General features: G+C 38.5%; 1 pseudogene across 1 annotated transcript; it reads left to right on the top strand.

Moving 5' to 3' along the window:
* The first annotated feature begins 1,744 nt into the window (after positions 1-1,744).
* Positions 1,745-24,088, top strand: LOC309634875 (large ribosomal subunit protein mL48 pseudogene; annotated as a pseudogene). Its single transcript has one exon. The product of its transcript is annotated as a large ribosomal subunit protein mL48 pseudogene (transcript).
* The last annotated feature ends 3,737 nt before the right edge of the window (positions 24,089-27,825 follow it).

Raw genomic sequence — 27,825 nt, 5'->3', positions numbered from 1 at the left:
ATGGTCTCTCTACCATGTGCCCTTGTTTATGACTTTGTGCCCTGTAAGTCTGTAGTCATTTTTTTCCATTTTATGTGTAAAAGACTGAGGTGGTAGATATTTTTACTGTTGTCAGGCTTAAATAGAATAGAGCAAACTTTTCATATAAAAGATGGGTAGCAATAATGAAGGGCAGGCCTAGAAATCAAAGGCTAATTTTAGGTGTGAGCCAAAATTCAGAACTTTTGTCATCATAAGGCTGATGAGAAAATGACATGGTATCAATTCAGTTCTCTAATTCTGTACCTTGTTCAAACACCCTTCAGGAAGATATACATTCTCATGTGCTTAAACTCATGAGTCAGTGGTTTATTGGGTGCCAACATGGTAATGAGAGTAGTAGACGTGTAGTAGGTCCTCTATAAAGAGAAGTGACTTGAACTAAATTAATTACTTATGTTTCCTTCCTCACTACACTATAAATTCCTCAAAGACAATGTCTATTTCTTATGGATCTTTATATCCTAGTGTACAGTGCCTGGTACATTAGTACCTGATGTTCAATAAATGTTGATTGAATGGAACTTAATTGACCAAATAACCACTCTCAAGTGCTAATTGGTGCTACACCTGCCTAAAAGAATTAACACATCTTGCCAACATGTGACTAGATTGCTCTACAGTATCTAGTCAAGCCAAGTCAAAGCAAGCCATTTGTTTGGGATGTGTACCTTAAATGGTAAGGAAGACAGACAGCTCACAACTTGACCTACAGACACAGTCTTAGAGAATAAGTACACACAATCAAGGAGGGGAAAAAGCTATGTGCCCTCATGTTCTTGGGTCTGCTAGATGTATTACTCTAATTTAGCTGCAAACAACACCCAGCTCAGTTTTACAAATAGCATATGAGAAGATTCTCTTGCTATTTCCAGCTAGCAATTCTACACAGGACAAAGAGCCTAGAGCATAGTTTTCAAGAGATGACCTGACTTTCTTCAGGATTTCTAATCAAGTCTGGCCAAGACCCTGCAGTTGTACCTTTGTGTGATTGCCTTCCAGCCAGATACTCAGTCAAGCTACTGCACTTGGTTTTATATCATCTTTTGACATATAAATGGACAGAAATAGGAATCTGCAAATTTAGTATGTCCTTGGTGTCTCATTTTGCTGTTTCTTGTTCTTCAGAATTTCAAGGGACCAATGGAACGAGTATTCCTAATATTCTTGACTTCTATGCTCGTTATATTCCACAACCCTTATGACTTTTCTTTCACTAATCTATCAAGCCCTGTTAATGTCACTAAAAATTTATTTATTTAATTTGTCTTTTTTTTTTACCTCCACCATCACCACCACATCCCTTCAATTCATTCATCTTCTTTCAGCTAGAATGTTTTAAAATTAAAATCTAGTTATGTTATTCCTTGGCTTAAAAGCTTTCCATGGTTTTCCAAAGTCATGGAAACATGCCACGAGACCCTTCACAGTCTTACTCCTACCTGACTCTTCACTCATTTATTATCACCCATCCCTTCGGCCTGAGCACTCCCACCACAGTTCATCTTTCATTCACCTTCTCCCGCCTACACCGAAAATGCTTCCCCTCCCCCAAAGCAAACACTCCCCCTTTAGTCTAATTAACTCCTATTCATCCTTCTGATTTCATGACAAACACTACTTCCCTGGTGATGTCTTTCCTACCCAGCCCCCATCGCTCAGACTAACTCACATCCCCCTATTGAGAGATCTCACCCTGTACCTTTTCCTCACAGCCCTTAGAATTATATTTTTGTGAATCTGTTTAAGTAATCAGAGGACATGGACTGGGTCCATTTTTCTTGCTGTTGTATCCCCAGCACCAGGTGTAGGGCCTGGCCTTTTGTGGACCTTCAGTGTACACTCACATAATGTTGAATGAATGAAGAGTGCCTCCTTGTTCCTGAGTGAATGTGTGGAGTCTGTAAGAGAGTGAGTGATCTGGGCTTCTTCAGGGAACCTGCCTTATAAGCAAAACTTTTCTAGCAAGCTACTTTTGATGTTTTAGGGATCCAAACTGGGCCTACTTCAATTTTTACTCAATGTTAAGTTTTGAGGTTCTGGGGTAGAAAATGACTTTATGGCATTTCTGATATTTGAATTAATTTTACATTTGTATTCTTAGTCATATTTTTATTCCTTTTACAGCCAAGTAAAAAAGAACTATATTGTATTTCTCCGTATTCTCTTCTCCCACCCATGCTTCAACTCACCGCAATCTGACGTCGAGTGAAAAAAAATGTACAACGTGAGAGTTGTGAGTTAAGTTTTATTTGGGGCAAAATGAGATCAATAGCCCAGGAGACAGCCTCTCAGAGAGCTCTGAGGAACTGCTCTGAAGAGGTTGGGGGGAGAGATCAGTACATATGTGATTCTGGCGAAGGGGGATACATGCAATCAAGCACGCATTCTGGCAGAAGGTTACTGCTGGTCACGAGAAGGGTGCTGCTTGTCACCAGGAGCAGATGTCTCCCTTGTGATTTTAGTGCTTTTCTAGATATGAGAAGATGCAAGAATTTGGGCTCATAAAATCTTCTCCTGAAAATATCTAATTATCTGAAGGTCTGTTCTTCCAGTTTTTCCCAGAGCACAGAGTGCCTCATTCCTGATCTCCACCCTGAACTCCTTCCAGGGTGTGATGAAGGTCAGTGACTTCAGTGGCTAGTGACTTAATCCTCGTAGAGGCAGATGGCAAGTGACAATTTTTAGTTGGCACTGGCTTTAGACTTTATTTTTGCGATGAAATGAACTGTTTTGTGTTGGTTTCAGCCTATCCTTAGTGATGCTATTGATTAGGACTACCTGGGGGTACTCATTGGGGCCCATACTACTTGTGGTGGGCCCCACAGACATGGAGGGAGTCAGTGGTGTCTGGGCCAGCTTTTGTGGTTCTTATTATGATTACAGGATGCACCTCAGCAACAACCATCAGGGAACTTTGAGAAAACAAGATTTATTACTCACAAGTCCTGGAGAGTACACGGCACACCCAGGGCTATATCGTGTGGTTGCAGGTAGAGAGAGAGAGAAAGAAAGAGAGATTGAGAAAGAAAGAGAGAGACAACGCTAGCACAGACCTGGGCTTCTGCCCTTACTGGGGTCCAGGGTGGGGTACCTACGATTTCATGGGTTCACACTTTACTGGTGATTAAAAAAATTTTTTTTTGGTATATGACAGAGGTTTTATTGAAGAGAGGTGGGAAAAAATGATTTTTTCCAATAAATTGTATGGGAACAATTGATGTCAATATGGAAAAAAATTAAACTGAGATCTTACTTCTTAAATAGCACAAAATTCAATTCCAGTTGGAGTATAGATTTAAATGTGAAAGGCAACATTTTCAACCTTTGGAAGAGCATATTTGAGAATGTCTTTATGAACCAGGGTTGGGAAGAATTTCTAAACAAAACACAAAACTAATGGAAAACACTGATAAATGTGCCTACATTAAAATTAAGCAGTTCTTTTTCATTAATGAAAAATAGTGAAAGATGAGTAATAAACGAGAAGACTTTACAACATATATAACTGACAAAGGACTAGTAATTAGTATATATAATGAACTCCTTCCTGTCAATAAGGGAGAGAAATAATCTAATTGAAAAAAAAGTCAGGTAAACAAGTTCTTTCTAGAAGAGGAAATCCAAATAGCCAATTAGTATATGCAGATCTGTCAACCTCATTTGTAATCAACAATATGTCAGTGAAAACCGTAATGGTTTATAATTTCCAACATGCTAGATTAGGAACTTTTTGTAAGTTTCACAATAGCAAGTATTGGCAAGGATGTAGAATAATAAGAATTCTCTTCCTGTCCTGATGGTAAAAACGCTGTGGAAAAGAGTTTGACATTTACTTTTACTGGTGATTTTAAGAGCAGGAATTAAAGCACAGGAAGGGAAAAGGGGGGTCATACAAGGGATCAGTTATCTAGGTTATCCAGCGCTTTATAAGGGGGAACTTCATGGGTGAGGTGACTATCTAAGCTGTGTAGCTGGAAATATGCTTATTCGAGATGCATGTCTTTGAAACAGATGCCTTGGCAATCAAAAGCCTAATGGCAGGCACTTACAATAAAAAAAGCTAATTGTCAGGCACTTACACTACATTAACCCTTCCCCATTTCCCTTGCTGAGGATATCAACAACCTCCAAATTGCTAAATCCACGGGACTCTTTTTAGTCATTATGTCATTTGATCCCACAAGAGAATTTGACACAGTCAACCAACCTCTCCTACTGTGATTCTATTAGATCCTTTTTCTAACTCACCTCTTATTGACTAACCCATCTTCTCATGACGTTGCCTCTTTTCCTATCTTGTACTTTAGGCTCAGCAAAAGGGGAAAGAAAAAAAAAAAAGCCATATAAATTTTCCAAAACATTGTACTCTTTCACGCTTTTGTCCTTTGCACACGCCGTTTCCTCTTCCTGGAAATCCCCTCTCCTGTCTGTCTATTTTGAAACCTCATTTCAAATTTACCTACTGTTTAAAGAAATTTCTAGGCCCAAGATGGAGCCACAGTGCCACATCAGCAAACTGAAAGTGAGATAACTTTCCAGTCCCTGTAAGTTCTCCATTTGGCCAGAAATGCAGTACATCCTGTAGCCAATCCCCAAATGCCACATCAGCTCTGGGCTCTATACTTATTTCCTTGTTCTTTCTTTATTTTCTGGTTTTCTCTTCCTTGTTTCTTATTCTTTACCCTGTGAAAGCTCTCTGCCTTCTACCCCATTTTGGAGTTTTCTGGACCCTTGGGAATAGAGACTGCCTGCTTCATGAAGTGTTAAATAATGTTTGTTTGTATCCCCTAAATTATTTTCTTTAATCATTTTTAACAGATGTTAACTACTGTAGGACTAGAAATTTGCACTCTGAAAAGCATGGTGTTTTATATTTTTGTTCTTTTTTTGTACATTTAATTTATTTATGGGTTCTTTAGTTTTTAAAAGAAAGCTACAACAGGAAAAATTCTTGTCTCAATTATGCTAAGGGAAACAAAGAGATAGAATTTTGAGTTGTTGATTTTTCAACTAGTGTTATCTGTTGATTGAATGATTGATGATTTGATAAGTTGCTGGGCCTCACAACTTTAAAAAGGGACATAACAAAGTCTGGTTGAAAGTAAAATAAGTCAATATTGAGCTACGGGGGTGTGGGATTCCAGAAAACTGCCTGTGTCCCCAGAGGGAGATTTTATTCCAGGTTGGCCAGCCTTCAGACCCCCCACCTTCCACTGAATACACAGGCCAGTCCCCTTGTAGGGATGATATGTCACTTTCATCAGTCCACTCCTGCTCTGAATCCATAAAAGGTTTTGGAAAAATTTCTGGGGTCATGGATCCCTGCACATCTCCAGAGTGCTTGAACCCATCAGCCTACTCCTCTCTAGCCTACTGGCCCTGACAACTGGCTGCATGAGTCTAGTTACGTTGTGTTGAATCTCTGGTGTAGCACAGAGTGCCGTGTTCTGGCCTCCTCTTTCCTCCCATTCTCACTTGCGGGGCCCTTTTTTAGTATGCCGGTGGGTGCAGGGTTTATCCTTCAGGGGACATCAGTCTCAGTTGATGAGATACCCTTTCCTCCCTGAGCCTCCTTTATACTTCTTCAATCTTCTAATTTGAAAACAGAGAAGGGCACTTAGAAGCAGAGTTTTAAAGGGAGATAGTGTGCTCTCTTGGGACCTGATTTGATGGTGGAAGGGGAAATATCAGTAGGAGGCTCCTAAAGAGATTTGGTGGGACCTCGCCTCCCATCCAGAGACTTTCTTCCTGTAGCTCTTCTTCACTCCAAATTTAAAAGGCTTTTGTTTGTTTGACACTTTATTTTTTTGTATTGTATTGTATTGAAGTATAGTTGATTTACAATGTTGTGTTAATTTCTGCTATATAGCAAAGTGATTCAGTTATGCATATACATATATATATATTATTTTTCATATTCTTTTCCATTATGGTTTATCACTGGATATTGAATATAGTTCCCTGTGCTCTACAGTAGGACCTTTTTGTTTATCCATCCTATATATAATAGTTTGCATCTACTAACCCCAAACTCCCACTCCATCGCTCCCCCACCCCTCCTCCCCCTTGGCAACCACAAGTCTGTTTGTTATGTGTTTGACTACTTTGAAATGGGATGCTTTTCCTTCACAGAAATCTATTTTATTGTAATTAAGAAGTATTTTAGGTAAAAACAATTCCCTTGATCTTTATGCATTCATTAAAATTCCCAAATAGCCACGTCTGGTTTGAAAATGATTGTAGAAGTCATCATTTTCCCTTCTTTTCTTGGAAATCACACAAACCTCACAAGGAGAACTTGGAACGGGAATGTAAATTCCAGATGAAACCCGAACTACAAAATAAGTCAAGGGACTGCCAAAACAAGTGGAAATTGAACACGAATGTGCAGGGGTGGGGCTGGGGGACAGAGAGAGGTCTCCAACCTCAGAAGGCCCTGGCTCCTTACACCTCTGTGGCAGGAAGAACCAGACCAAACCATAGGCCTGCAGCAGTAGGAACATGTGGGTGCCTGGCCACAGTAGGAGTTTCTCTGCTGATAAAAGGTATTTGCTAGAAGCTGAAGCCCTATGACAGTGGGGGAGGGGAGAGACATGACATTTACAGCCCAAATTTCAGTCTTGAGGAGTCCATTGAAGGCTGCCATTTGGTCCAGGCCTGCTTCTGTGTGCGTCTCCTGCCCCTCATGACCCCTACCCCCAAAATTTGTCACATATTGCATTTTTATTTCTTACTTCTGTTTTTCTCTGCAACCTCTCATCTAGTTAATTAACACATCTAGTGCCACATAGATTTAATTTTTTTTTTTTTTTTTTTTTTGGTGAGAACATTTAACTTCTACTCTCTTAGCAAATTTTAATTATAGAACCCAGTGTTATCAACTGTAGTCACCATGTTTTTCATTAGATCCTTAGACCTTATTCATCTTAAAGCTAAAAGTTTGTTCCCCCTATTTCCCCATTCCCTAGCCCCTGGAAACCACTTTTCTGCTCCCTGTTTCTCTGAGTTTGACTTTTTTTTCAAAAAGATTCCACATATAAGTGATATCATGCAGTACGTATTTGCCTTTTTCAGTTTGGCTTATTTCACTTAACATAATGCCCTGTAGATGTATCCATGTTGTCACAAACAGCAGGATTTCCTTCTTTCTCATGGCTAAATAATATTCCTTTTTGCATATATATATATATATATATATATATATATATATATACATATACATTTTCACATCTTATTTATCCATTCATCCATTGATGGACACAAGTTGTTTCCATTGTAAATAATGCTACAGTGAACAAGGGGGTGCAGGTATTTCTTTGATATCCTGTTTTCATTTCCTTTCGATATATACCCAGAAGTGAGATTGCTGGATCATAGGGTAGTTCTATTTTTAATATTTTTAAGGAAACACCATACTGTGTTCCAATATATATTTGAGTATATTAAATACATTATTTTTATGAATACTTCCCAAATTTCAGCATTTCACTTTGAACTTTTCAGTTTTAACCTTTTCTCTTTTGCAGATCCTTTTGAAGTCACTTTCCGTCCTATAAATGTTTTGGCAGTTTTAGGATTTAGGTTTTGCTGTGTGAATAATGACAAAACTTACCAAGTTATCAAAAAATAATTCTTTTTTGAAAAAAAAATAATTCTTCTTCTGTGTAGAAAGTTTATAACAATTAGTATGGCATGGAATATTTGTAACTATTTTCATGGATTTCAGTATTTTTACTCTGTGTTGAAGTATAACATGGAAATAGCAAAATGCATAAGTGGTAAGGATATATAGCTCAATGAATTTTAACATATGTATATGTCTGTATAACTAGGTCCAGATATAGAACATTTCCAGTACCAGAAAGCCCTCTCCCTGCATCCCCTTTCCAGTTCATAACCCTCCAGGCCTCTATCTGACTTCTATTATGACCTCTAATACCAGAGGATGGTTCTGTCTTTTCATAACAGCTTTTAAAAAGAATGTTTAATTTTCATGTGTCCCTACTCCCTGCTGCCTCAGCTGCTGGCAGGCGAAGGGTGGGAACTTACTGCTAGTGGAAGAAAGACAGAGGCTGCCAGCCCTAGGCAAGCGGGGGACTGAGGCAGAGGAGAAGAGACTGAGGGAGGGAGTGTGAAGATCCAGAACCCTGGCACCTCGGCTTCCCACGACTCTTGTAGACCCTGCCAATCCAGCCAATATTAAGTATTAAAGGCGTTATGAACAATTTAAGTAATTTATTTTTGATAAATACATAAACGTGGAAAATTAATCATTTGATGACTTGATCTTTTAATGTGTGGCCTCTCAGTGAACTATTCATTGGCTGCAGACTCAGGATGAGACACTCGGAGTCCACTGTAGCCTCTCTTTCTTATAACAGCCAAGGTACGATGCTGTTTACAGGCCGGCTTTGGGACCGGGAAGGGAGGGATGGGTGAAACTCACAGGCTTGCTGAACTATGGGTCAGTACAATCCTCAGCTGTACTTCTTCATCCATCCAGAGATGATGAGGCAGAAACAGACTCGGGGCTTCATGGAAAAAGGAGCTCATGACCCTTCAGAGAGCTGGCCTGCCCTGATAGACCTGGTACTAAACAGCTGTCCCAAAGCAGTGAAGTGAGGAGGGCCTTGAGTAATTTCAGGTAAAAAGTCACAGTTTGACATCAGAACGCAGTTGTTGCAATGATTCTGATCATCTCTGACCCTGTGTAGCATTGACAAGACCTGATCTTCCATTCCTTCTGTGTGAGTGAAGGGAGCCAAGGAGAGGGCAAAACAAGGCCAACCTAGAGTTTTCAGGCTTGCTCAACAGGGTTCAATGTAGTATCATTTGCTAATTGGGAAAAATAAAGATATGTGGAGAAAATAAAGACCTCAGTTTTCATGAGGTTACATTTGATTTTCTTACTAGATGGCCAAATGGATAAGCAGTTGGATTTACAAGTCTGGAAGTGAGAAGAGAGAGATAAATTTAGGAATTTTTAGCATATAGATGTTATTTAAAGTCACGGGAAAGCAGAGTTTTTAGAACTGTGAGTCACGATCCATTAGTGTTATCACATCAATTTAGCGGGTTAAGACCAATATTTTTAAAAAATTAGATAGAATAAGATATCATATAGTGGAGTAGAAAGTATGAGAGAGAATCATATAGTCTCATAAACTATTTATTTTGTGAAACTGATAATTCCAGTAAACTATGTGTTTATGTATATGTGTGTGTATATATAGAGAGATACACACACCCACACATATGTGTACATATATATTTGACATACATGTCATTAAGGTGAGAGTAAAGAAGAGAAGAGGACCCGGGGTTAAGTCCTGAGGGACAGCAACACTCAGAGGTCTTACAAATGAGGAACGGTGAAATAGCTGGTGTTGGAGTAAGAAAAACTGGAAATAGAAGGGTCACAGAATTCCAGAGAGAAGGTTTCAAGTATTAGTGAATGAGCAACTGTGTTTAGTAATGCTGGGAGGTAAGACAGATGAGGGAAGAACTCCATCTATTGGATTTAGTTCGCTGGAGATTCCTGGTGACCTTGGCAAGAGTCCTTTGAGTGGATAGCGGGAAAGAAGCCATATTAGTGTGGGTAGATGAGAGAATGGCAGATGAGAAAGTGGAGACAGGATGCATATAGAATCTTTTGGAATGTTTGACTGTGGAGGAGCTGAAACTGAAGGGGGCAGAATGGTACTAGGTAGTTTCATTTTAAATAAATTAATAAGTTAAATAAAATAATTTTTATGGACAAGGAGAATGTAGAATATATTTGCATCTCCACTCCATTAATTCTAGCTCTGATGTTGGTTTCTTGGTTTAGACCGAAGATGGCAGCATGGACGGATGGGGAATAGCTGCCTGGAGCAGTGCTGAGAAGGACTGTGGGGCTGTGTTTGACAGCACGTTGCTGCCCTTGACTTAGATTGAGATGTTGGAAGACAGGTATGAAAAAATGATGTTAAAGAGGGATGACAGTGTTTAGTGGTTAGATTTTGCTTAGTTGCCTTAAAAAAAAGAACAATCTCATTCATTGAACAAAAATATATTTAATAACTATGTGTCTAAGAAAGTGCTTGTTTTTTTGTAGAAAACAAAACAAGACTATATTGTACTATCAAGGATCTTAAAATAAAGGCAGGGAGGCAAGGCATACACACAAAGCTAAAGAGTAGTATATAATTTCATGCCTAAGTGACTGGTAGAGAAAGTAAGTTCTACAAAATAAGATGATTAAAATGTGCTGTAGGAATTGAGGGAAGGCTCATAGAGCAGTGTTTTTTGAATTGTGAATCTCAGCCCATTAAAGCATTGTATTAATTTGCCAGTGCTGCCACCCTAGCAAACTTAAACAACAGATGACTTAAACAACAGAATTTATTTTCTCATAGTTCTGGAAGCTAGAAGTCCAATGTCAAGGTGTCAGCAGTTTGCTTTCTCCTGAAGCCTTTCTTCTTGGCTTATAGATGACCATCTACCCTTGGTGTCTTCACATGGTCTTCCCTTTATGTGGGTCTGTGTACTAATCTTCTCTTCTTATAAGGACAACAGTCACATTGGATTAGAGCCCTCCATATGATCTGATCATACCTTAGTTACCTCATTAAAAACGCTATTTCCAAATACAGTCACATTCTGAGGTAATGAGGGTTAGAACTTCAACATATAAATTTTAGGGAACAGAATTCAGCCCATGACCTAGTATCATCATGAAGTCAATTTAGTGGTTTAAGATAAGCATAAAAAAGAAATAGAATAGAATGAAGTACAACAGAATAGAAAATATCAGTGTGTATGCTATAGAATCATGTTAAATAATTTCTTTTTATAGGTTATAGTAAAAACAATAGTTTAAAAGCCACTGTCACAGAGGATCCTGGAATACAGCAATATGTGAATAGATAGGACAGTGGGAAGGTTATATAGGAACAGAATGAACAGGTGATAAGAGGATACCAGACATGACATCTTTTGAGAGATAAATGAGTCACCTGTTTGGAAGTGAACTCTGAAGCCAAGATGTATTTAGAGACCTTAAGGTTGGATCATACTATAGTCTTGAAGACCAGGCTAAGGACGTGAATTTTCATACTATTGGCAAAGGAGGATTTTAAGCAATAATGAATTTGGTAATTTATCAAGATACTCTGGCAACTCAATTGGAGAGGGGAGAGCCTAGAAGCAGGAAGATTGGAAGCTGTTGGGTTTCACTGGCATGGATTGAGGAAGTCCTTAAACAAGGTAGAAAAAGAAAAAGAAAGATGGCTACCAGCTATATATCAGAAAAGAAATACCAGTAGGACTTGTTGACAATAAACACAGGAGACAGAAAAAGACAACTAGTGAAGGTTGGAGGGGTTCTGGTTTTAAGGAAGTATATAAAATCTCATCCAATTTATTTTAAAATTAAAATTAAGTAAAAAATTCAGTTCCTCAGTCACACTAGCCATATTCCAAGTGCTCAATAGTCATGATGTGACTAGTGGCTGTAGTATTGGATAGTACGGATGTAGAATATCCATCACCACAGAGAGTTCTACTGACAGCGCTAGAGTGCTTCCTCGTGGAGAACTTCCTTTTGAGATGCTAGCTCAGCACCCATGCCTTTCATACTCAGAGGCATTTTCAGTTATAACTTTGGTAAAATTACTGTGTGGTCACTAGAAAAGTCCACCTGTTCTCAAATCATTCACTCATCAGCCTATTAAATTCCTACCATTAGTTTCCATTGCTTGGGATTAAGCCCTATACAGATCTAATTAAATTCCCAATACTCTAATAAAAGAGACATGAAAAACCATCATAAAGATGCTTTAAAAATTAATTTTTAAATATGTAAAAAGCTAAGAAAGAATATGCCCCTTTTAAAAGTTAGAACCAACTTTTAAGCAAATGTCAGAAGCAAGCAGAGTTAATAAAATATGAAATGCAGTTAAGAAAACTATTTCCAAGTTAATTAGCTAATCAATAGAAATAAAATGGAACACAAATATGTCAACATCTTGGGGGGAAAACAAGGACTCTCCAGGCCTGATGTTCAAGAGCCAGTTTAAAATAGAGGAAAACGTTTACATAGATTCACTAATCTCATCCTGTGAGATGGTTATTATCTTTCCCATTTTATAGCAGGAGGAAAGGATGTAGGAGAAGTTCACTGACTTGCTCAAGTTCATTTAGCTGCTATGTGACAGAGCCAGGACATGCACTCAGGCCTTTGAGTAACCGAGTGTTCCATACGCTTTAGCCACCTCTCCATGGGAGCACAAACATCTCAGGTTGCTTGTTGGTTGAGTGAAGGGCTGGATCAATTAACTGGATTTTAATCGAGGAATTCATATGATCTGAGGGTATCCTTTTTTTACCTGGCTGGTGGTACCCAAAGATTTGGTGTATGATCAACACTTAGGAGGACTGGTGACATTCAAACATTTCACTCTATTATACCAACTTGTTCTGTCTAATATCTACCCTGCAACAGCCGTCTGATTGAGTTCATTATTATCACCTACTGAGACACATTTTATTGGTAGGATTTTCTTCACCTTTGCTGGCTGACCAAATATCCCTAAACTTAATCCACCAAACACATCCCAAAATATAGAAAAGAATCACATTTAAGGGGCACTCGTGCTCCCTCGTAGCATATCAAAACATCACCATATTGTGTCACAGGGGATGTGAGTAAACCTGGGAACTGATGAAGCTCACCTGTATATGCCAACTTTTCAGAATTTTGTTTCAGGTTTTCAGGGTACATGATTTAGAATTCTTAATGAGCTAGATTGCTGCCAGAGAAATATTTGGTTTTATTTTATAGGAGTATACACTTCAGCTTGTATGCAGATGATGTCATCCCATATGAGATTTCTCCAGTTGTTAATACATATGTTCTCCCCATTTGTAGGCGCTAATGGTGTGGCAGTAAAAATCCTGCCAAAATTTCACTGAGGCCATGAGTAACTTGCTTTCCCAGATGTATTATACATGACGATATGCTGGGAATTAATTTTTCTTATAGGTTTCAGCAATAAGAAGCCTGAATTTTATACCTGGTAGGTTGGACAAAGGACATTGTAAAACTGGAATGTGGTGGGAGAAATGCTGCCTGCCTCTGAAAGAACCTAGATGAGTCAAGGAGAAAATATTTTTAAAAATTCCTTCCACAGTTCCATATCTCTAGTACCTATACCCAGAGGTACCCAAAGCCAAAATCCTTCAAGAATTGGAAGAAAAACATTGAATTCAATGTTTTTGAAGACTGTTTTTAAGACTCAGAATTAGGGTGCATAGTGGGTATTGATTGTAGACCTCATAGTAGAGAATAATGTGAAATGGTGTTTTCTCAGTGCAGGATATTATCATCTCATCAAGATATCTTAGAACCATCAACCCTTTCTCTTCTGGCAGATTTTGTAGACTCTGTGTCTGCTCATCAGAGAGAAACACTCTGTTAAGGGGATTCTATGCCAATGATACAGGCTTTCTTGTCATGTCAAATGCAACTAGTTTCATTTTCTCAATACCCAGGCATCTGTGCCTGAGAAGCTGCCTATTTCTTGGTTGCAAATAGAGGAAAAATGAATTTTTTTTGCTGAGTTAGAACAGTTCCTCCCAGGGACCCAGCCTCAGGAGATGCTGAGATTTGCCCCATTCTAATATTGATATCCATCCTTTCTTTTGTCCCTTTGCAAGTTAGGCATCGTTTTGTTATCTTTTCAGTCATAGGATCATCATCAGCCCTGTGTACTGATGGAGTCTAAAATGTAGCTTCTTCCTGGTTCAGTCTCTCTCTCATATTACATATGATATATATAAACATATATATCATTTTTTCCCACTGTATCTTTGAGATAGACTCCCAGAAGTGGGATTGCTAGATCAATGGATAATAAATATACATGTAATTTGGCTGTGTTTTGTCAGATTTTCTCCATGTGGGTTATATAATTTTGCAGTCCCACCAACAATGCATTACAGTACTTGTTTCCCCACAGTCTTATCAAAAGAGACTATGGATTTTGCCTACTTGATGGGTGCGAAGTGGTTTCTTAGTGAGTTAAAATTTGTATCTCTCTTAATGTGAGTGAGACTAATTATTGTTTCCCATGTTTAAAGTCCAGTTGAATTAATTTTTCTGTGAACTGCTCATTCATTTTTTTGCTACTTTTTCCTGTGTTGCTGTATGTGGTTTTCAAATTCTCAGTTTTTAGGAGTCCTTCATGCATTAAGAATATTAGCCTTTTATTTATCAGTTGCCAAAATGTTATATCCAATTTGTCACTTGTTTTCAGACTTTGCTGATGTTTCTTGTCATTCAAAAGTTTTCATGGTTATGTTGTCATATTTATTAATATTTTAGGTTGCTCCTGGATTTTGAATTACCTGTGCTATTTACAATCCTTGTTTCATTTTTTACATTTATATCTGTGATTCCTTTCACTTTTGCATTTTTAATTCAAAATCAATATGTAAAAAAATTGATTTCTCCTCTTCCACCTCTCACTAGACTCACTTCTCTTGACTTCCTTATTTCTATTAATGGCTCCCAAAAATCTCTTTGTCATTTGAGCTCCAAATCTCCAAGTCATTCTTGATTTCTTGCCTGCCCTTTTCACTTCTGAATAGATTTCTTAACTCTGTTTGTGATTTTCTTACCTGGTAGGGGAGAATTCCACAGAATATAAAGATTATAGAAAAAGTCACAAAATCCAGGCTCATTTAGGATTAGATTTCGAATGTGTTTTGGTTTAAAACTACAATAAATCAAACGTAGTATTTACTGGTCAATAATACAAACTGGAAGAATATTTTGATTTTTCTTAAGTATGATAAATCAGTTCAATCAATAATTAATAAAACTCAAATTCTCTGAATGGGTTTTAGAAAAAAAATAAATCAGTGAGAAATAAACTTTTCAACAGCTTAGGTAAGATACACAACCCGGGACCATGCCTGTTTCTGATGAATAGTTAACTCAGGTATGGGGCAACTGAGTGGCATACCTTGTTTGCTCTAAGAGCAAAAATCCCTGAGTAAAATGGTCCAACAGTTACCAAAGCATGATTCAGTAGGAGCCATCAGCATCAAGTCTGCTAAAGGTTACATGTAATTTGTAGAAGAAACCTTGAGAACAAAATGTCTTGGACCAAGAGTATGTGAATAAGAGTTTGGTGATTGGTGTCACTTCCACATTTTTCTTTTTTTGCCTATAACACCCAATAAATAGGCTTATTTTCTTTTTTAAATTATTTGATGTTTTGAAGTTCAGTGAGGGAAACCTGTGGTCAGTTTATATAAGCTATTGCTTAATTTCTAAAAGAAATCCAGATGTCCAGTGTCATTTGGTAACTGATTTTCTTAAGGCAAAATAAAGCTTGTGGAGAGCAAATATTAGAATGTTGATAGTGGCTTGTGTAGATGATAAAATCGGTGGTCAACAAGACTAGAGTTTTATTTTCATGACTATTCAAAATAGTTCATATGTTTCTAGGATTACTGATGCATCCAAAAATTATGAGCAGACATACAAGTAACACTCTCTCTATCAAGAGAGTTAATTTTTTTTCATGTCAAAAGAGCAACAGCTTTCTTGATTTTAGTTTATCATCTACATTTGGAAGAAAGCTTTTAACAATTGTCAGCAACTGAGCAAAGTGAGGTTAGCTTTAAAGAATGAATTAAAAAAGAACAGTTCTGACAAAAAATAGCAAACTACTTAACCAATAATATTTAGGAATAGAATGAGAAAAATTTTAGACTTAAAAATTTGAAGTTCAAACTGATCATTGATTAAGAAAACCTATGAAACTGAATGATTATTTATTTGTGTGATTTCACAAATAATGATACAAAATAAATGCCCAAAGATATAAGGACATAATGTAAACCAAAGTAAATAGGCTCACTATTTATTGATAGTTGATTTTCTACTCAACATTGTTTGACTTTCTGTTGCTGTGCATTACTCTACCCCAGATTATTTTGTGCCAGTCAGTGCTATAGCAATTTGTACAGGATTTGTGGTTGACAAACAAGTGACATGCATAGAATCTATTTTAGCCCTGGTCGTACACTGTGATTGATGGAGAATCAGTGACACAGTTTTCCCCAGTTGTCTAAAAGGTAGACACTGGGATCCTAGACAAGTTAGCTATATTTAACTTTGTATGCGATTATTTATCAAGCATCAGTTTATAAACATTACCCAACATAAATGAAACCAGAGTAGGACATTCATGAATTATATTATTCCAAATTGAATAACAGAAGTTAAGAAATTAAACAAAACAAAAACAGAATCAAAAATAAGTCTAAAACTTTTTATTCCCAGGGATGTCTATTTCTATCAACGTAGTAAGTTAGATACTGTAAATGACTCTTGTGATTGAAACGATTAAAATTCGGGATAAAATATACTTTGAAAACCTTTTAAAACACACTGATAAAAAGGAAGGAATATGCAGAGGCAAAACCAAAGTTAAATGGGAATGCTGGGGGCAAGCAAGTGTTGATGCTGCCTTTTACTCTGGAGTTATCTGCACTGAGACCTTGAGCTTTCCTGCTGAGGCTGTACAAGCAAAGGCGATGGATACAAGTCCTCAGAACTGGATAAAGTAGAGAACCTAACAAGAGACTTATGAATAAAGCTGGAACCCTGGAGAAGTATATCCTTTACATTCTTAGTATAAGTAAGAAAGAAACCTCATTGTGAAGAAGGGGAAAGCAAAGAAACTTAACTATGCTTACCATGATGTGGGGTAGAGGAAAAAACTAATCTCATCTGAGACTGTGTAACTAAATGCAGCCCTTGTGAATATGTGTGGGCTGGATTTATTCTATCTATGTGGTCTGAAAAACCTTAAGCAGCAAATTTAAAGTGTTCCTTGTTTGGAAGTGATCCCAAGCTAGTGACGCAAGCAAATATAATTTACCTTTGGAGAAACTTAACTTCAACCCAGCCCTTGAAGTGTTTTTACAGAAAAAAATTCCAAGGAAAGTGAGCTGCCCATAGTCAAAAATCACAAAGCATGTGAAGTCAGTCCCATGAGAACAGGTGGGACAAGAGACACTAGAACAGACCCACAGGGACTTTGGGATTATCAGAAATTGAATATGAAATGGAATATGTCTAAATCAATTCAAAATAAGCTTGAAAATTCGAGCAGACAAGACTATTAAAAAAAACTCCTTAACAAATAGGAAAAAAAATCAAATAGAACTTTTAGAAATTTAAAATGTACAAAAAAATTTAAAAATCCTATGGATGGGTTAAATGTCATGTTAGATAGAGCTGAAGAGAAAGAAACTCTGTGAACTGGAAGATAAAACCGAAAAAATAGAGTGTTTTCGGACGCCCAGCGGTCGCGGCTTCTTGGGCCGATCTTCAGCTGGCACAGTTACAGGCCGCGCAGCAGCAAAGGATGAATGGAGCTCTGGGAAAGGCGCTGTGTCTGAGGAATGACACCATTTTTAAGCAAGGCTTTTCCCTCTTGAGGTTCAGAACCTCAGGAGAGAATCCTCTCTGTTCTGCAGGTGGCATTCTGCTGAGCGTCGGTTGGCACTGCAGGCCACAGCCCACGCATGGCATTGGAAGATACAAGCACCTAGTTAAAGCACAAGAATTTCTTTCTCTTTTGTTTCCTGTTCAGCCCAGGAAGAAGAGGGGAAAAGTGGAAGTGAGACCCATTAATTTGGGGACAGATTATGAATATAGGGTTTTAAACATTCACCTGACTGCATATGATATGGCCCTGGCAGAGAGTTATGCTGCCCAATATGTTCACAGCCTCTGCAACCGTCTCTCCATTAAAGTCGAGGAAAGTTAGGCGATGCCCACCAAAACCGTGGAGGCGTTGCAGTTGCAGGACCAAGGCAGCAAAATGTTCCTGGACTCAGTTCTTACCACCCATGAGCGAGTGGTTCAGATCAGCGGTTTGAGCGCTACATTTGCAGAGATTTTCTTGGAAATAATCCAAAGCAATCTTCCTGAAGGAGTCAAACTGTCAGTGAGGGAGCACACTGAAGAAGACTTCAAAGGAAGGTTCAGAGCTCGGCCAGAACTGGAAGAACTGCTAGCCACGCTGAACTAGCTCACTGCAGACCCTTTCGTGCCAGCGCTGCTGATACTGAGTGGCAAGGGGAAGAGCTTCCTGGGTGGCCAAAGTCAAGCAGGAGACCCTGACCCTCAATATCGTAAGTACCCATCTCCACAGCCAGGAGTGCCTCCTCTCCTCTGTGGAGGAGTGCTTGCCGATTGTCACCACTTTCCTTTGAGCCAACCCTAGGTATCTTCCATCTAATGAAAATCTGCTGATGATGGATGTATGTGTATGTGAGAAGTCAATCCATCCTGTCGAGTATATTTAACTAAGGGATTCAATTTCTCTTTGCCTGGTGCTTTAGCATATAAGCATGTCCCCCTTCAGTATTTCTCCAATTAGAGTGAACTCATCCTTTAAATCAACCTGGCATGGAGTCCCTTTAGTGAAGCAGACAGTCATAAGTAAACTCTCTGTGGATAGAAGGCATATGGAGGGAGATTTTGTGTATGAAAAAACCCTCCAGATAGGATCAGGGTCTGTCCATAAGTGAAAAAAAATTACCTTGTGGGGTAGTGAGTGACCTGTCGTAAGTATGCAGGTAGATGTTACATAACTGCAAATTAGTGTTGCCTGGAATGAATTTAAGCAGAGAATTAAAGGTTGATCTTGGTCACGTGTCAGAAAACTACTACTTGTGAACCAAATCCCAACAACTGTCTATTTGCTTTTTAAAAAGAATTTACTGAGGTGAAATTCACATGTCACAAAACGAACCATTTTAAAGTGAATAATTCAGTGGTATTTAATGCATTTGCAGTGTTGTGCAACTTCTATCCAGTTCCAAAACCCCATTGCCTGTTTTTGTAAATAAAGGTTTATTGGAACAGAGCCCTGCTCATTCATTTACAAAAAAAAAACTGAAACAATAGGAATATAGATCCAAAAAGACAAAATGAAGCAAATTGTGAAAAGCAGAATAACTACTATGCTTATGGAGGATAAGAGTGATATATATACATATATAATGTGTGCTCATGGATTAAAGGAGTGGTAAGATATATATATATATATATATATATATATATATATATATACACACACACATATACATATATAATGTATACCTTGTATATAATTTCAGGGATAAGTAATAGAAACAAAATGGAAGAGGCAATAGCTAAGGGATAGTGAATGAAAATTTATCAGAATTGTTGAAAGACACCAATCCTTACACGTAGGAAGCCCAGTGAATTGCAAACAGATTAAGGGACTCCACTGTATACTAACTAGTCCATCTGCAAAATACAGGTATTGGGTTTCTCATAAAGTCACAAGCTGCAGCTAAAAGTATGCAATGACCTCCATTATGTTTCCAATATTCCCTTAGTGCTTATGAGCCTTTAGGGGAGTTTCTAGGAGTAAAGTTTTCTGTGACCAGGGGCAATGCTGACTTGTGAAAGGTGACTGAGAAAAGCAGAAGCGACAGGATCCTATTGTAGAGGGGCAGCCTTTGGGTATGTTTCGTCCCTAGCATGATCATCTTAAGACATTCATGACGGCTACAGAGAAAAGGGAAATTTGGTTGTCAGGAAGACCTAAGGAATGAATGTGCTCTGCCTTACATTGTCCCTTAGTGCAGTCAGTTAATACTATGCTAATATACCAGTTTGGGGACATTTGGGGGTCAGAGAAACCTGTGCTCCATAAATTATAGGCAGTATGTTTAAGTTTGACCAAAGTTCTAAAAAATGCACAATGATTTATGAGTTGCGGGAAGAGCATAGAAAGGAATTGAATATTTGCATGTGTCTGTGAAATAACCCAAATGCTGTGTTAGGGACTTTATATGCAGAGGTGTTTAACCACTGACTGTCCTACTGACTGTCCTACGGAGAGCTACGAGGCCATCAGTGCTCAGAGAGATGCCAAGCACTTCTGTTGTTTACTGACCAGCAGCATCTTTTCTCTTCCTTTCTTGTAATACTACCTGAATTTCTTTACCTATCCCCTGTGTAGTTTGAGTGACAACGGCCCCACTCCAGTTCTTGAGGTGGGCTCTGATTGCTTTCAGTTAACTTGAGTGTCCTCATTTTCTGGGGGCAGTACTTGCCCTGGGATGGTCCAGTCAGTGTGCCCTGGACCATTGCAGAGAAGGCTGGGGCTGGGGCTCCTTCTCTTCCATGACTGGGTGTCCCTTGAGGACAGGGAGTTTGGAACTGGGACAAAGACTCTTTTCTTGACCAGACTCTAGACAGACGCCTCTGAGCCCAGCTAGACCCTGTCTTGAACATCTCCTCAAGACCCAGTTTTAGCAAGAATCCTGCTAATTCAGGTTATCAGGAGAGACTCCCTCACCCTCACTATTTGATCACCCTCAATATCTAATCCAGTTTCTCATCTGTCACCATCCCACAGGTGATATGTGATCACCCTGGTCTGCCTTAAGCAAGAACCCTCTCAGGTAGGTTTAGGCAGAATCCCCTTTTCCGCTGATGTTTCCTCTTAGTAATTTTCCATCCACTGACCCCCTCACCTTGCTTCTTGGCTATCAGTCCTTAGTTTTCCTTGTTGTATTCAGAGTTGAGCTCAGTCTCTCTCCCGTACTGCAGAACCTCATTGTTACAGTGCCTATTATAACAGTAGCCTATTGCAATAGTCCTGTGTCTGCCTTACTGTTGTAACAAGTGTCAGGATAATTTTTTTCTTTAACAACTGCTGTAGCTACCTGGGGGAGCCAACTGGAGAAAATTGCAGAAAAATAATGCAAAAGTTCAGATGACATGGTGAACCTCCAGACAACCTGGCTTGGGACCAAAATTTTTTTCTGACCAAATCTTTTTTTACTTTCTTTCTTCTTTCTTTCTTACTTAAAGCACTTTGGATCAATTCTGTTCCTTTGACCTGAAATATTCTGAACTAGTATTAAATAGGAAATGGGATATTTAAAATATGGTTACCTTTGAAACCTGTACCTCTTGCTCACTGTACAGCTTTCCAAGTGATAAGGACAATTAGAAAAAAGTAAATCTCCATCCACTTGACAAAATAACCTCAAAACAAAGATCCTAATCCATGTTTTGCTCTGACAGTCCTGGTCAGTAAATGAAGAAAGAAAATACTGAGTTAAAATTCAATATATAGTTTAGTAGCAATTTTTATTCTAGTTGTTTATCTCTTCTCTTGACAGAGATAGGCAGAACAGGAACTAAAGGCTAATCAAGACTCAAAGGAGGAAAGGACTGAATAAAAGCAGAATAAAACTAAATCAAAATATTTTGATATTGGATTTTCTACTTCTACCATTTTGGAAAGCCAGGGTGTTTCAGCTATCAAGAAGGTAGCACTCGTGGATTGATTTTGCTGGTTAAGAAGAAACCCAAATTCTTTTGTTCTAGAGAAGCAATTTACACTAAACACCAGAGCCCCTGGTCACTACAAATAGCTGTTATACACTCCAAGTCAGAATAAAATCCACACATTCATAGTAATTAGTCCATGTGGACATTTGAAAGACACTTTTTTTTTTAACATCTTTATTGGAGTATAATTGCTTTACCATGGTGTGTTAGTTTATGCTTTATAACAAAGTGAATCAACTATACATATACATATATCCCCCTATCCCCTCCCTCTTGCATCTCCCTCCCACCCTCCCTATCCCATCCCTCTAGGTGGTCACAAAGCACCGAGCTGATCTCCCTGTGCTATGCGGCTGCTTCCCACTAGCTATCTATTTTACATTTGGTAGTATATATTAGTCCATGCCACTCTCTCACTTGGTCCCAGCTTACCCTTCCCCCTCCCCATGTCCTCAAGTCCATTCTCTATGTATGCGTCTTTGAAAGGCACTTTTATGGGCCCTTTACCTGAGGCCCATATGCCTCAGGTGCCTTCACTAAACTGCTGAATATCTATTACTGACATTAATTTTAGCAAACAGTTTCTAAGATATGACAGAAATTTGTTTTAAGTACTCATCATTCTGATAGGGAAAGAATGCTCCTCATATTTTGTGGACAGAAATCAGAGGTGCGGAGAGAGTTGAAGTGTCCATTAATATCAGAAGCTGGCAAGGAGAGCTGCCATGATCAGCTGTCTCTGTAGAAGTTCAAGTCTTTTCTTGGTGTTTCCTCTGCTTGCCCTGGAACCACCGAATTCACTCAAGTATTAGAAGGTACCAAGCCATAGAGGGGAGACCCCTTGAGAAGCCCATGAAGTGGACAGAACTATCCCCAGGCAGGTGTTCCCTAAGGAAATGAATTGGATGCTAAGATCCAGCCAACCTTGCCAACTAGTAGGAACCATCTTTGAATATAACAATAGGTAAGGGACTACTGCCAGGAAATTACTTTCTTTTGGTAAAGCCTGGTGCTTTGTCTCCTCAAGTTCAATGGTGTGTGTGTGTGTGTGTGTGTGTGTGTATAAGATTAACCTCAAGTCAGAATTAGCCTTTGAATACAGAGAAATTTAAGGTCTGCATCTATACTCATTTCCACAGCAACAGGATTTTTTCCCCCGAGCATTGGCCCCAAATGTCAATTTGCTATTTTACTCTAAATTTTAAAATCATATCTTAGGTAATGCTAATTCCATTTGTAACTTTTCAGAATTCTAACAGGCATAAATAACCCTAGACCACGCTGTAGTGAAAAACATAATCAATTAGCTCATATCAATTTTGGAAGATATAGCTGAAGATAAAAGTAAAGAGCTGAAAGACATTTCCTTGTTTGTTTTTTTTTGCTTTTTCCTTTTGAATATGCTTTATTTTTCCTCAGGCATATAACAGGACATTTGAATAAAAAGTTACGGTAGGGTAGAAATGTGCCTGAAACAGTACAATGGCAGAGACATTTCTTATGTGTTAGTACCTTGCCAGATGTTGATGACACTGGATTCAGTCACATGCTTTCCAGGGTTGGGTAATTTTTAGTGAAATCTCAATTCTAATTTTGTTCTGTTTCAAGGATCCCTGAAAAATATGCGTTCAAATAGTTCCCCTTATTGAAAAGCATATATAAGTTTTAAAATATCGAATTCAATCCCAAACTGTACATAATTGCTTTTCAAAGCTATCAGAGATTTTTGCTGTCATTTGATATTCAAAACTTTGAGAAGATTTTCTTCTGAACTTCATGACAGGATGATTGTAGTAAGGAGACAGTATTCATTATGTCTCTTCTCTTGAGTCTCGGAGAAAAGCAATAATAATCTTGAAAAATGATACAGAAAGGGCATGCCATCCTTAATTGTACAAATAGAAAACTATCCAGGATGGAGCTTTGTACAGTCTGTAACTCTCCATAGGAATTTCTGAAAACAATTGAAAGTGTTAGAATATTGAGGCCTGGAGCCCTGAAAACAGCGTGTAGCTAATGGCTCCATTCAAAGGAATTGTCACTTCTCTCTTGTCCTTTTCATTAGTCACTGCTTCTCTTCTGTTTTGCCAGTTTCATTTTTCCTCCAGGCAAACATGCTGTAAGGCATAAGAGAAGAGGGTGGGAAACTAATTAGTGTGTCAAGGGGAACTAGAAGGTATGGTGAGAAATTCAGAATCTCATTTTCTTTTCACCCCCTTAGAATTGATTTTGCTGTCACCATTTAAAAAATAACAGATGGATGTAATTCTATTGTTTGATGGACATAAAGTACTTTCTTCCTCTCTCTATATAATTTGCTGCAAATTCTATTAATCAAATATATATTTCAGAACCAAAATTATTAAAAAATTTTGAATGTCTTAAATAGTTTAATTATGGCTATGAAATGAATTGATTTGCATTTGTTCATATATGTAATTACAAGTCCAGATAGAAGTAAGTTAAAAGATATGTAATCAGATTAGCGTGCTTGCCAGAAAAGTAATGATGTTTTAAAAACTATGATTTAGGGGAAAACTTTGCAATCTGCTATTAAAAGCATCCCATTTATTAGATTATTTAGTTGCAGATTGAATCAGAGGTAAAGCTTTGTTGTTTGTTTTTAATACACCTCTAGACTCCCATCCTGGTAGAAAGTCTTGTCTATAGTGTGGCTTGTGACTGTTGATAGAAAGTTTTCACAGATGAACTCTTATTAATGCCTTCTTGTCTTCTTACTGAGGAAGGTGGTAGGCAGGCACCAGCTCTTTCTGTGAGCTACCTTTATTTAATACTGAGAAGCAGGTGATTGATTCCTTTCCCTTGTTACCGTGTTTTGATTGATATTCACATCCTCCCCCATTGGGTGTTGGTGATATGAAAAAGTTAGACTCTCTTGCCAGGGCCTCGTTAATCTGAGGTGTTAGGTATTGATTAGGTGAACGTTAACCCTACACTTCAGTTTCATACTTTGTTGATTTACTGGTTTCTGCTCTTTTCTCTTGTCCTAAGTGATCAATTCTGTTGTAGGCGTGTTTGCTTCCAACGAGACTGTTTTCCTACAGTTTGGTTTGAAGAGATTTATTTATTTCTTGTCTTCTTCCTCTGGAATGGTAGCTTGATCTCATTTTACTTTATATTTATTTATTTGCTTCTTTAATTTGGTGTCAAAGAATTCATGGTCTTCCTTTTGTTTCCCTTTGCTTTCTTGTAGAAAGTTATTTTAATAATGATACCTTGTGGTTGGTTAACAGCAAACTTTCACAATATACAAATGAAAGCATTCTATTCTTCTTTCTACTTGGAAGGTAGACTTTCTTTCCTTCTTTCTTTTTTCCTCTTCCCTTCCTCCCTGTCTCCCTCCCTTCTTTCTCTCTCTCTCTTTCTCTCCCTCCTTCCCTCCCTCCCTCCTTTCTTTGCCTGGCTTCTTTTCCTGGCCTATAATATGCCAGCTCTGCTTTGGGAAACATATTTCAGTTCCTAATAATACTTGGGGAAAGTACCTGAAGGCACTGAATTATGAATCAGGGTCCAATCCTCATACCCATAAACCTCAAAAAGGTCAGACAGGCCAAAGGAGAACTAGGCAGGAGTTCTCTAAGGAATCAGTAAAATTTTCTCCAAGTCCTTTTGAAGTCTGGTTTTCATGATCATCTGTGGAAGGCTGGACCAACATCAAGTCTTGTTCTTTTCACAGGGCTTTTAAAAACTGGGTTGAAAACCAATGGAGTTTTATCAATTAAAAATAATTGTCTGCCTTCTCCAAAGGGAACAGAGAAGGGAAATTGTTATAAGTTAGAATAGAAGAACTGGGGAAGTACTAAGTGAAGAATGAGGGTGGAGTAAGGAGGGGAATCCAGGAGGCTGAGGGCTGGTGGAGAAGCACAGGAGCTGACCCTTGGATCAGCCTCATGGGGGCCTTGCCCTGGCTGTGTTACTTTGGGCACATCCCCTAACCTTTCTGACTTCCAGTTTCTTCCTTCATGAATGGGAAAATAATAAGTGCTTCCCAGGGTTTTGTGAGGATTAAAGGAGATAACATTTAGCCTTGACTGTGCCTCCTTTGAGGGCAGAGAACTTGTCTTTTGTACCTTTCTGTGCCCCAGAATGTAATACTGTGTTTGGCACATAGTAGGTGCTCAGGAAACAGTCAAAAGGGAGGGAAGGACAGGGAGCCCAAGAGTAGGATATAAAATAAGTGGATCAGGAAGATAAGCAGGAAAACAAAAGAGGACAAATGGGAAAAACAAAAAAGGGTCGGTGAAGCATGGAGGGCTGGTCAGGACTCCAGGTTAAAATTGTGAAGTATCCCCAGAGCCACCATCCCCTCTTCTCATGTCTCCTGGGGAGGGGATCTTCTGCGGTCCTTTTCTAAAGCCCATCAAAATCGAAACTGCAGAAACAGGATAGAAGTACATAGTGCTAGTACTGGAGGTAAGGCGTGAGTTTGTAAGCCAGACCCCACTACCCTACCCTGTCAAACGCTGATGGTGGTTTGTTTATATTCCCATCTCAGCCTACACATTCATGAGAACTACAGTTTCAGTGCCACTTACCCGCACTGATCCACAACCAACAAAATTGTCCTGTGTCATTGTCTTATTTATTTAGGCTAGCAAATACTGCAAAGTGGTAGTCAGTTTTGTTTCTTGTTTTCTCAGTGATTTTTATTAATCTTCGTTTGACACCTTGAGGAATGCTTATGGGCTGTAGATGGCCAGTCAGAGAGGTCATCTAATGTCAGCTCGGCCCGCGGTGCCCGCGGTGCACTGCAGATGAATTTTGGCTGCAGTGCAGTGGCATCTTGGTGCTTTATTTATCAAGATTTGAATAGTTTTCTCATACTTTACAAAATCTATGATGTTTTGATGGATTTGGGGGGATCACTCCCTTCTGTTTACATCAAGATCAAGATCTTGATGTTTATCATGGAATTTTCTATGAAGATCTAGTTATGATGTTAATTATCAGTGTCTCAAAACTCAAAATAATAAAATCTGCATATGCCAATAAAAAAGAAGGCAATAGTATAAACAGGAATGGACATTTCATAAATCATCAATATAAGAGAAGCCACCTAATTAAAATACAACTAACCAAGACAACAAAACCTCAAAATAAAATCAAGGTATATGTTTAAAAAACCCAACATCTTAAACTAAATGAAAGACATGGGCATTTCTTGGGAAAAGGACAGTTAAGTGAGAAATGTAAGTGATATACATATAAGTGATATCATCTGATATTTGTCTTTCTCTGTCTGACTTATATCACATATTAGTATGATAATCTTTAGGTCCATCCATGTTGCTGCAAATGGCATATTTCATTCTTTTTTATGGCTGAGTAATATTCTGTTGTATGAATATATGGTATATATATATATATATATATATGCCACATTTTCTTAAACCAATGGTCTGTTGGTGGGCACTTGGGTTGTTTCCGTGTCTTGGCTATTGTAAATAGTGCTGCTGTAAATATCGGTGTTGCCTCCTCTATTTGGGGCTGTCAGCACAGTAGATCCTCAGTCATCACTGACTACCGCATGGTCAGGGACTGTGACCTCTGGGCTCTAAGAAGGGATGACAGCTGCATTGTTTCCTGGTCATTCAGAATGACCAGGGGAGGAGTTCTTCATGTGAGGTTGATGCATAGGAGTGATGGCATGATCCAGTTTGCAGCTCTCCTTTCCATAACACAGATAAGGTCTATGTTCAAGTCTGTCGGTTTCATGTCCTTTGGACATATTAAATTCTCAGAAGATTTTCAGTACGTGAAAATTTCTTTGAATGAGCAATGAAATTTGATCTTTCAGAATGGACATTCAACACAAGAAGAGTGTTGATGAGGGCGGTGTGACACATTAGATTCAGTATCGACGAGTTTTAATCAAACACCTACTATGTCCCAGCACTGTGCTGGGCGTTTCCAAACAGGACAGGAAACATGATAGCTACAGAGGGCCGATACATAGTTCTGTATCTTGGTTATTGTCAAGGTGATGGTGAGAGTGTAAGTCCTCCAGTAAATTCTGTTGACATAACACCTCAGACGATAGGCTCCTTCTTCCTTGTTTTTCTGCTTTGTGCATTTTGTAGCCTCCTGGAAATGTCAATGTAAAGTTCCATTTTGGGGAATAATTCACTTCCTCTATTAGACTGATAAGTGGTAGGCCTTTGCTAAAGCAGAGAGAACACACAGTGCCACTGAAAATAAAATGGCCTTGGATTCTATCATTACTTATATACTTGTGACACTGTCTTTTCTCTGCCTTATAAAATGGGCTTTCCTCATGCTTTGTAAGGGCTGAAAAGTCATATAGCCTTTGGTTTATCATTCAGAACTCTCAGGGAAGGGTTCAGTATCTTTTAACA

This window comes from Balaenoptera borealis (assembly GCF_965194805.1).
Source record: "Balaenoptera borealis genome assembly, chromosome: 9".
In the NCBI taxonomy this organism is placed as follows: Eukaryota; Metazoa; Chordata; class Mammalia; order Artiodactyla; family Balaenopteridae; genus Balaenoptera; species Balaenoptera borealis.
This window is presented reverse-complemented; position numbering and strand designations above follow the sequence as displayed.